We start from the raw sequence: 11,087 nt of genomic DNA, 5'->3' as shown, positions 1-11,087 counted from the left end.
ACCTCAATGTCGGCTATCATGACAAAGCATAAAATGTTGATACTGAAAGAATATGAAATAAAATGAAGGGTAGTCAGTACAGAGAAACAGAGCCAGTCTGTATAGGTTTAATTAGATGTAAAGATGCCATTGTAAACTACGGCAAACTCAATGGGGAAAGAGGGCTATTCCGATGTGCAAATGGCAGGGAGGATAGAGTAAAAAATGAATATATGAGTCAAGTTCGCGTTGCTGGAGAAAAAGAGTGACGCACTTATGTTGGAAGGGAGGTGAGTCCAAGTGAAGGAAAAAATAAATAAGAGCGAATGCGATGAAAATGAGGCTTAGAACAAGAGAAAAAGGAAGAATTGTCTCACACACACACACACACACACACACACACACACACACACACACACACACACACACACACACACACACACACACACACACACACACACACACACTCACACTTACACACCTACACCTACACACACACGTAAACACAAACACACAACCACAGAAACCGCGCGCGCACACACACACACACACACACACACACACACACACACACACACACACACACACACACACACACACACACACACACACACACACACAAACACAAACACACACACACACACACACACACACACACACACACACACACACACACACACACACACACACAAACTCACACACATACACATACACGCGTAAACACAAACACACAAGGACAGGGACCGTACACACAACACACACACACACACACACACACACACACACACACACACACACACACACACACACACACACACACACACACACACACACACACACACACACACACACACACACACACACACACACACACACACACACACACACACACACACACGAACGCACGCACGCACACAAACGCACACAAACACACACGCGCGCGCGCGCGCAGAGAAGAAGAGAAAGACTTTGGAAACGCTGTAAGTGGTCAACTTTTCTATTGTTCTGTCAGCAATAAATTGATCCATAGAGAAAGTTTATGAAGAAATATTAACAAGATAGAAATAATGAAGAAAATGTTCACAACATTTTTTTCAGGAAAGGAAATTACTTAGCACAAGGAAAGACAATAATTTGAAATTGTATGAAATAAATGTAGAAGTAAAGGGAAGAAACAGATTTTTAGAAACATTAGGCTTAAGAAATGTTCTGGGGAGTGATATTATCTCAATTTGGTTACTATACGAATGCCTGGGTCTATTAAAGGACAAGATCCATAATCTAGTTGTGTACACAATGGAGTAAAGAGCAGAACCATAATACTATGAATTATCTAAAATAGTAAGAATATGGTATGAATTCATAAAGGGGAAAACAAAGAAAAAACATACAACTGAAAAACTAGTATAATACAAGTGGGTTTCGCTTACTAAAAAGAATATTTGGTGGATATTCAACTTAGTTTTAGAACTGGGATATTTTGTATGTCAAGTCTGCCCATATCTTTCCTCAATAGCGATTGATGAGTTGCAGGAGAGGTCTGGGTCGACTGAAATAGAAAGCATTTGGGAAAATATTTTCACAGTAGTCTTTGTAAATATTGGAGGATATGTGAGGACTTATAGGTATGCTACCTTCATGGATAAAGGACTTCCTGGAAGACCAATATAAAGGAACAAGGATGAGATGGAAGGAGGTGATTATGGGAGTCCCCTATGGGATGAACATACACACACACACACACACACACACACACACACACACACACACACGCAATGTTGTAGCCAACCGTGAATCGGATGAGACTTTCAAATCTCCCGCCTGCTACTAACAAAGTTTTGAATTCGGCTCATCACCATCAACGTCTCTCATACGTTGGTGCTCGAAACTTGACCATGAAACAATTAGCCACTCCCACCTCGACTATATAAAGGGGACCGGCCTTCAGCCGGCACTCACTCTTACCTTCAACCCCCCCTTGAGGACTTCACTTACCTGGTCTCACCCCTTCGTCGCTGTAATATCGGTGCACCGCATCTTTGTGCAAGTATTTAGTGTAAACCATTAACTTCGACTGCTTATAGTAGATGTATTGTGTATGTTTCATATTATTTCTCAGTGTACTGTGAGTGTATACTTGTAAATGTAAAACAGTAAAGCTTTATTTTCATTTTCTTATTGCAAATATAGTTTACTTAAGTTTCGTGCAGACTTCTATCTTATCGAATCCATCCTTATAATGTTGCTTACATCCAGTCTCATATAGAGCTTTTCATCGGAGCGTAGCTTAATCGATCTATATTATCTATACGTTCCACTTTATTGTTACGGGCTTGCTCCCGATCTGGAACTAGACTTACCCCTAGACTCGAAATTAGTTCCATATTTTCCATCAGCTCATGGGCTTGCTTGGTTTGGCCTGAGCTGATGGAAGTATGATAGGGGCTTCTAGGCTGGATAAGTGAGAAATGAGGAGGTGAGGAGGAGAACGGGGGAGGAAAGAGAGTTGGGAGATAGGATAGATGAAAGAGTATTGGGATGGTTTGGGCACATGGAAAGAATAAGTGAAGAAAGACTAGTAAAAGAGGTGTGGAAGGCAGATGTGGAAGGAGTGAACATGAGGGGCGACCTAGGATGAGATCGATGGATGGGGTAAAAGGGGCTTTGGGACAGAGGGGAATGTCTGTTGAGGAAGGACGGAAAAGGACAGAAGACAGGGGTGAATGGAGAATGGTTGTATATGGATGATGTTGTGATGCATAAAGTGGAGTGGATTGGGGGTGAGGGAGTATGTGTGAGAAAAATTTGACGTAGACCGAAGGTCTTCTCCTTTTCTGCATGAGGGGACGGAGAGGAGGGGGTTGCCGATTTAATGAAGCGGCCTTGATGTGGATGTGCTGTGTCTTGCAACACTACTTCTGACCCAGGGCATTGGACAAGATGCAGGGATGACCCGTCATCCAGTAGGTGCCAAGATAAGAGGGAGGGAAGTGGAGTGTGATAGGGATGGAATAGGTGGGAGTGGTTTTTATGCCTTTGTTTTTTGGCTACCTCCCTTGTAAGGGGAAAAAAGCCTTTGGTATACGTATGTATGTATGTATGTATGTATGTATGTATGTATGTATGTATGTATGTATGTATGTATGTATGTATGTATGTATGTATGCATGTATGCATGCATGTATGTATGTATGTATGTATGTATGTATTATATGTATGTATGTATGTATGTATGTACTTTGAAAATGTATTCTTTAATAGCTATGATTTAGACATCTGCTTACATTGAGCCATTTACTGGTCTGTGAATAGGAATTCAACTTCAAAGCTTGCCATTTTTCAAATATATGTGTTTTTATACTATTTTTTCCGTGAGGTCAGAAGAATTTTCAAGATACCTAAAATGAGTTTTCCAATGGAGCTGATCTGTAAAAGGTATATGGAGAATGTGTAGTGATTGAAGGATTTTTTTTTTCTTTTCAAGTGGAGAAACTAAGATTTGATGGTGTTGAGAGGCACTATCTTTTATTTGAAAATGACCACTACTGACAATAATGGTAGAAAAAACACGATGTGAGGACGAAACCTTTATTTGTAGCAATATATATATATATATATATATATATATATATATATATATATATATGTATATATATATATATATGTATATATATATGTGTGTGTGTGTGTGTGTGTGTGCGTGTGTGTGTCTGTGTATGTATATATATGTATGTATGTATATATATACATATATATACACACACACACACATATATATATATATGTATATATGTATATATATATATAAAAATATATATATATATATATATATATATATAATTTTAACAACCACAATACACTTTAATTCTAAGCCATCAACATCGGAAGACCCAATGGGGCCACATTCAGAAATTGAAATGTTGTACTGCCGAGGACTCAAACTCAGTGATCACATGACAACCGCATTTCAATTACTGCATGTGGCCCAATTGGGTCTCCCGATGTTGATGGCTCAGAATTAACGTGCACTGCGGTTGTTAAAATGTATCTCTAATCACTGGGATCCATTCAATGTTGTGTATGTATATATATATATATATATATATATATATATATATATATATATATATATATATATATATATAATCTTTCTCTGGCACATAGAATCAGACTGCATACTGCACTCCGAATATATTGTACAGTATGCTGCAAAGGGACGCGTGAAGGGGATTTGTAAAGTATGAGAACAAATGAGTGAACTGAATGGAAAATTCTGCCTCGTTTACCCAAGAATAAAATACAAACAACTACCTATGTTACCAGGACACCCCCATCATGAAGCACAAAAAGTTGTAGAAATTAAAAGTTTGCAGAAAAAATTAGACAGAGGGATGATTTAGTGAACTTTCTTCCCCTCTATGACCTGAGGAATGATGTAATGGTGACATATTCCTTGTGTGTTGTACATACGTACTTGTAGTATTATTACGTATTTATTGTAGTATTATTATGTATTTATTGTGCATATTGATTTGAGTGTTGCCATTGTATATTTGTGTGTGCATTTTTCTTTTAAATCGAACCGTGCAATTCGTGCATGTTTGCCCGCGAATCTTGGCGTCACCACGCCAGTCTTGTTCTCACCTCTAAAGTGTACGCACGCTTGTTCGTGTTGTGAAATATTTACTTTAAACATATGAACCTATTGTTTCATTTAAAGCCACCCTATACAATGAGATGGGGAATTTCATTGGTTTGTACCAAAACACTCCGGACCAACAGTTTCGAACGTCTAGAGAAAGAGTCAAAGCATATCAAAGAAACATACTTGAAACTAGAATTTCCGGAGTTCTTCATTAATCAGCGTAGGAAAACAACGGCAAATATAATGGAGAGTTGTGACCAACATAGTGAACAAACTACAAGACTCATTGTATCGACCAGCTACGTCGTCATAATTATCACTCAAGTTTTTAAACTTTAGAAGATAAAAGTGATGTTCCAGACCAGTGCCATAATCAAGAGGAAGAAAAAAAGAGAAGCTTAGGAAAAAATGAATGTTTCCGAAACTTTATACAAAGGACGTAGTAGCCAAGGTCCTGTGCAGGAAAACATCATGTGGCCTTAAAACACAGACCCCGTGACATCAAAACGATATTCGGAACGACAATTGCACTGATGGACTGGAATATTTCGGAGTTCATATTCGGAGAAACACAGCAAAACAAGATAAGGGCGTGTTCAAGGCTGTAGCCACACTAATTAGTTTATTTTCCATGGTGGGCAAGGTTAACTCCCCTTTGTCCACACACATACACACACGTGAGTGCGTGTACGTGGGTAAGAACATACAACACGTGTGTAATCATTAACATTTATAGAATCAAGGTCACTTGGTCACCACTTGTCGAATTACCCTCGTTTTGTCACCATCTGTTAGACCAAAGATATTTTTTCCATACTTTACAATTGTCCTCCACATTTCTCTAAAGCGGCCCATACACGATCAATTATATTGCGCAATTTCATTGTCAATACTCTGAATTGACAATTAAATTGACCGTGTATCGCCCATACACGGTCAATTTAATTGTCAATTCAGAGTATTGACAATGAAATTGCGCAATATAATTGATCGTGTATGGGCCGCTTAAGGGATACTTGATATAACGAATATTCAGTGAATGTAATATGCGTCTGTGTACTTGAGAAAGCTCTGAGGAATAACATGTTGTAGTTACAATCAATGCTTCTTTCTCATATGGTGTGCTCTCTGACTCACTAGGTTCTGCTTTTTTCTAATCAGGCGTGAGGCAAATGTCTAAGAGGGGTTTTTCACGGTCTAAAGGTTCCTCGAACCCGGTTCGACAGACACGTGTTTAAAGTGATGTGTGAACGGGGTATTTGGTTGTCGAACACGTTGGTTAAACCCCAAATACCCCGTTCACACGTTCACACAGTAAGGTTTCGGTACCAATCCTCCTTGAATTATGAAACACAAATTGAAACAAATGTTGGAAATTTCGCAGTAAAACATAATATAGCGTCATCAGCATAAGAGTATGTGTGGTGAATTAGACTTAGTAAATTCACCATCCCACTTTCACGAAACGTGAAGTAAAGAGCCCCTAGTAGAGAAAGCCCTGTCACTTGCGGCGAGCGGCTGTTTATTTATTTATTTATTTAATTATTTATTTTTTATTTATCTATTTATTCATTTATTTGTTTATTTATGTATTTATTTGTTTATTCATTTATCTATTTATTTATCTATTTATTTATTCATTTATTTATTTATTTATTTGTTTGTTTATTTATTTATTTGTTTGTTTGTTTACTTATTTATTTATTTATTTATTTACTTATCTATTTATGTATTTATTTATTTATATTTATCTATTTATTTATTTATGTATTTATTTATTTATTTATTTATTTATTTATTTTATTTTACTTATTTATTTTGAGGGCGTGGGGAATTCGATATTTGGGTCACCTCCCCCCCTGGCCAGGGCTGTCGGGAACCAACGTAAGAAGCACGCAGCGGGTCCCGGGAAACAAACTCACGACCACCTGATCAGGAATTCGACACGATATCCAGTGGGCTATAACAACAGCTAAATAGTCAGAAAGAAAACCAGAAATGAGGGAGTAGGGAAGAGGATGGATACCGTAAAAGGGTCGCTTGGAATTCAAAGGTATATGTGGAACCCAGTCAAATTATATTTGTTGTCTATTGGAACGGCTTAAGTTTCACCAAACTCTCGAAAATAAGGGGAAGACTCAGACAGGATCAGTAGAAGACATTAAGTAAAGCACCCGTTAAGAAAGCCAGACTCTCCATTAGGGAGGAAAAAATATCTCATAATATTCTCATTAAGGACTTATTGAAAAATAGGAAATCAAAGATACGAGTATAGTTGAATATAGGATTTCCAGCACAGAGGATAGGAGTAAGTTGATAAATACATGCAGAACATTTTGCTTAAGCTAGAAGTCCGTACAGAAACAGAGATTTTATGAAGGCTTGAGGGCACTCCATCTCAACCTTAAAATGTCTAAGTTCTAGAGTCAGAAAAGGTAGAAAAAACACCCTAGGAATAAGATTGGATAGAGGGCAGGAGGTAGTCCGACAGAGCAATACCAAACATGAATTTAACCCACATTTTCCAACACAGACTTTTAAAGAAAACTGGGCGATGAATTCAGAGAAACGAGTTTTTGATTCTTCTTTTTCGTGTAAGAGGATTGGTGGAAGACAGATTTTATGCGATTTTCATGAGTTTGAAGGGATTGTGTCTTTATATTGGGTAACACGCAAATAAACGTACTTTTGAGGTTTAGACATTATATACAGGATTTATGCTTTCGTAACTACGAAAATCACCTCTTCTATAATCTTCAAGCGATGTCGAGTACGGTAATAGCGGCAGTAGTAATCCTATGGCAAATAAGAGAAGTAGTGGTTTATACCTAGTTAATAGTGTACCCATGCGTTATGTTCATGTTCATGTTAAACACGAAAGGTACAACAGAGCGATGAAAACCGGAAAGGATGCTCAGACTTACTGCTTTGCTGACGATGGGTTTGTTGGCCATAATATTTATGATCGACATCCATCAACATCGATGGTTACGAGGCTTTTCCCTTAGTGTGACAAGCGACAGGTGATAATTAAAAATTATTTGGTGCGTGCTGCCACTAAGGGATGGGTAGTAATTAAGAATTATTTGGTGCGTGACCCTAATAGAAACACCTAGGTTCCAGTATATTGTCATTTTTAGACATTTAATTCCAGATGATATAAATTGGCCCTCTTTTTATCAACTTTTGATTGCGTAAAAGCTAATATAATTGGTGGAACCAGTAGGAATTGTAGATAGGGTATTTTGCAGATACAATATACCTTAAACACTAATACCGGGCAGTGGGTTAGAATTAAAAAATAAGGTGATGAAAAGAACATGAGAAATTTACAAGTGTTCTTGATGTTTTATTACTGCCTACCATCTCAAGGTAATTGATTAGTCAGACTTACCGTTTCAGACTTACCGTTTCGATAAATGAGGTAAATTAATCAACAAAAACTCTGAGATCGGAAAATATTTGTTCACTGGAGGTAAGGTGCCTACAAAGCTCCTTAAACAACGCTCGTCCTTGTTTGATATACTTTCTTCAAGAGAGTGATTTCTAGAATTTTCTTTCGGCTATCTCGATAGTCTGTCCGGACTCTTTCTGGAACTCCGGACTTGCTAGACTCTCTTGTTCGCAAAATATAAACAAATATTCTTTACCCTGTAACTCCTAAACTACTTATTAGAAAGACATGAATGAGGTACTAATAGAAAGTACATACCTTCAGCTAGCGTTTGATGTGGTCTTTATGACCACGTGGACACCAGTGATTTTCAAAGAATTGTGACTTTCGACACTCTAGCACGTTTCCCTGTCCGATTCAAGGAGTGTACCACACATTTATTTCAATCAATTCCCTTACTCTAACAATTCCTACACACTACACACCTCTGTTATTTCCATTAGCCACTCCCTATAATGTTGTTTAAAAGAAAGAAAAATTAGTATCAAACACAGATTAGTACACACGCAAAAGCGTCAGACAGCGAGGCAACACCATTTCCCTATTACAGGAATCTCTCCATCCTCAATAATACCCACCAGCACACAAACACTTTACACCAAGCAAAAATTACTGCTTCTCTCGGATATAACTTCTGTTCAATAAATTTTGCATCCAGGATGACATGGAATACAATATTAGATTTACCATTAGACCAACTGTCCATTATCATCACCTTCAAGGTACCTTCTGAGAATTATGGTATAAATCAAACCAGAGACTGGATCGTGACACTCAAGAGTCGTTACTAGCATAATTTGTGATCGTTGATCTTTGGCTATATGGAGATGTACAACACTTCTTTTTTGTTGATCCCACCTAAGACAATCTTCGGTGGAGCTGGAAGGGACCGAAAGAACTCATGGTTGGAGTAAATGATCCTGACGAGTGTTCTTTGGAATGGGAAAGGTCGTTGCACAACACTTCTTTTTTGTTGATCCCACTCATAGTGGAATCTCCACCTAAGACAATCTTCGGAGGAGTTGGAGGGGACCCGAGAGAACTCATGATTGGAGCAAATGACCCTGACGAGTGCTCTTTGGAATGGGAAAGGTCGCTGCATGAGAACCTGTTCAGTGAAACCGCAATGAATGGCCTCAATGGTTTAATGAAGAGACTTGATTCTCGACGGCGCATGCTCCTCCTCGATGATGATGGTATAACATGCAGACAAACGATACATTCCTAAGGGTAAGATAAGGCAATGCAACCCAAATACACGTGAGGAATAGTTCAGCTTATTGCATATCGCAACGACTTTAAATACAATAATCCCACATCTCACCCCCAAGGTATTGCAAAATACAACAGCTCAATGCTATCATAAGCAACAAAATAAAAGAACAAAAACAAAATAAATTGTGTAAACAAGTACTGACATTCAATCACAAAACCAATATACCCCAACACTATCAAACACTACACTCTATTGACAGACACACGCTGCCATCACCGCTTTAAACACAAAAATACCAACCCGAAAAGAGCAGGTCAACACCCTCGTAGATCTTTACGTAAGAGTCAATCAATGGCAGTTCAACATAAGATCGTATTTGTGTCATTTTTACATTTGGAAATAAACTCTCCTACTGTGATTCGAGCCCTTGCCAGAGCGGCTTGCTTCGTAGAAGGCGAAGATCGTACCGTCACGCCACCACGCCACCACGTTCTGTTTTGAAGGGTCATGGTGTCGTGACGGTACGATCTTCGCCTTCTACGAAGCAAGCCGCTCTAGCGAGGGTTCGAATCCCAGTAGGAGAGTTTACAAGATCGTATATTCAAATACAAACAAAATTTCTCGGAATCATGCAGTCGCACTTACCACACCATCAGTACAATCATAAGAAAACGAAAACTGAATTGCGTATGACATGTCTAGATATATAGGATATACATCTCAAATATTCTGGGCTCCAAACATTCACATAGTCAACTACAACAATCCACAGTGCATGATATCCACACTCCGAAAAGATTTCTCAAATGTAACAAAATACCAACGTATCCAGTATCATACAGACTGATCACAATGTTTTGCACATTTTCCAAGGTGATAGAGATGGTAGTCCTTGACAACATACATATCTCACTCTCCCACACACAAACCCATCACTCCATAACAGCACTTTTACCAACCTTCCAATGCACATACTGAATGAATTCAGCCACAAACAACCACAATACACAATCCTAGATATAAAAGACATAAGCAAACTATTCTATTCCGTTTCAAGACTGAACTTCATAAATCAAATATAAGACGGACACTACAAAGCGGCATGGAGCAATGGTTGACAAATTACCTTTCATGCAGAGATGCACACTTAGAACATAGAACCCACACCTTACATATCAGAAGCATATCTAACGGAATTCCTCGAGGCGTTGCTCTTTCATTCACACTAATAGACCTATACATACACAACATTAAAGCACCCTCACCAGATGAGGTCAACAGGTCAACGCTCCTATGCAGATAACATCACACTCACAAGCACATAATATCGCAAATATAACAAGGTAGACACGGCTCACCTACTTAAACACAATATGGATAGCGCCAGCGAAACCCAGCCATGTCCCAATAGCTCCCACATCAGATATTGACTGTATGAAATTTACGTAATTAGTATTCTAAGGACTTTAGTGTTACCGTTACGAACCAGTGTAATACAAAAAAAAATTATGATTGCAAATTATTCTCCACTCAAAGAAGAATGTTTACTAATTATAAATTCCACTACCCCTCCTTTTTGCCATGCTACCCTCATCAGATATTGACTGTGTGAAATTCACGTAATTAGTATTTTAAGGACTTTTGTGTCACCATTACGAACAAGTGTAATACAAAAAGAAATTATGGTTGGAAATTATTCTCCACTCAAAGAAGAATGTTTACTAATTATAAATTCCACTATATCTCCTTTTTGCCATGCTACCCTCTTTAAAAACTCCTTGACTTCCATGACC

Source organism: Oratosquilla oratoria, chromosome 11, assembly GCF_046742065.1.
Source record: "Oratosquilla oratoria isolate Oo_2021 chromosome 11, ASM4674206v1, whole genome shotgun sequence".
NCBI classification, from domain to species: Eukaryota; Metazoa; Arthropoda; class Malacostraca; order Stomatopoda; family Squillidae; genus Oratosquilla; species Oratosquilla oratoria.
The sequence above is the reverse complement of the archived record's forward strand: the minus strand, read 5'-3'. Positions refer to the sequence as shown.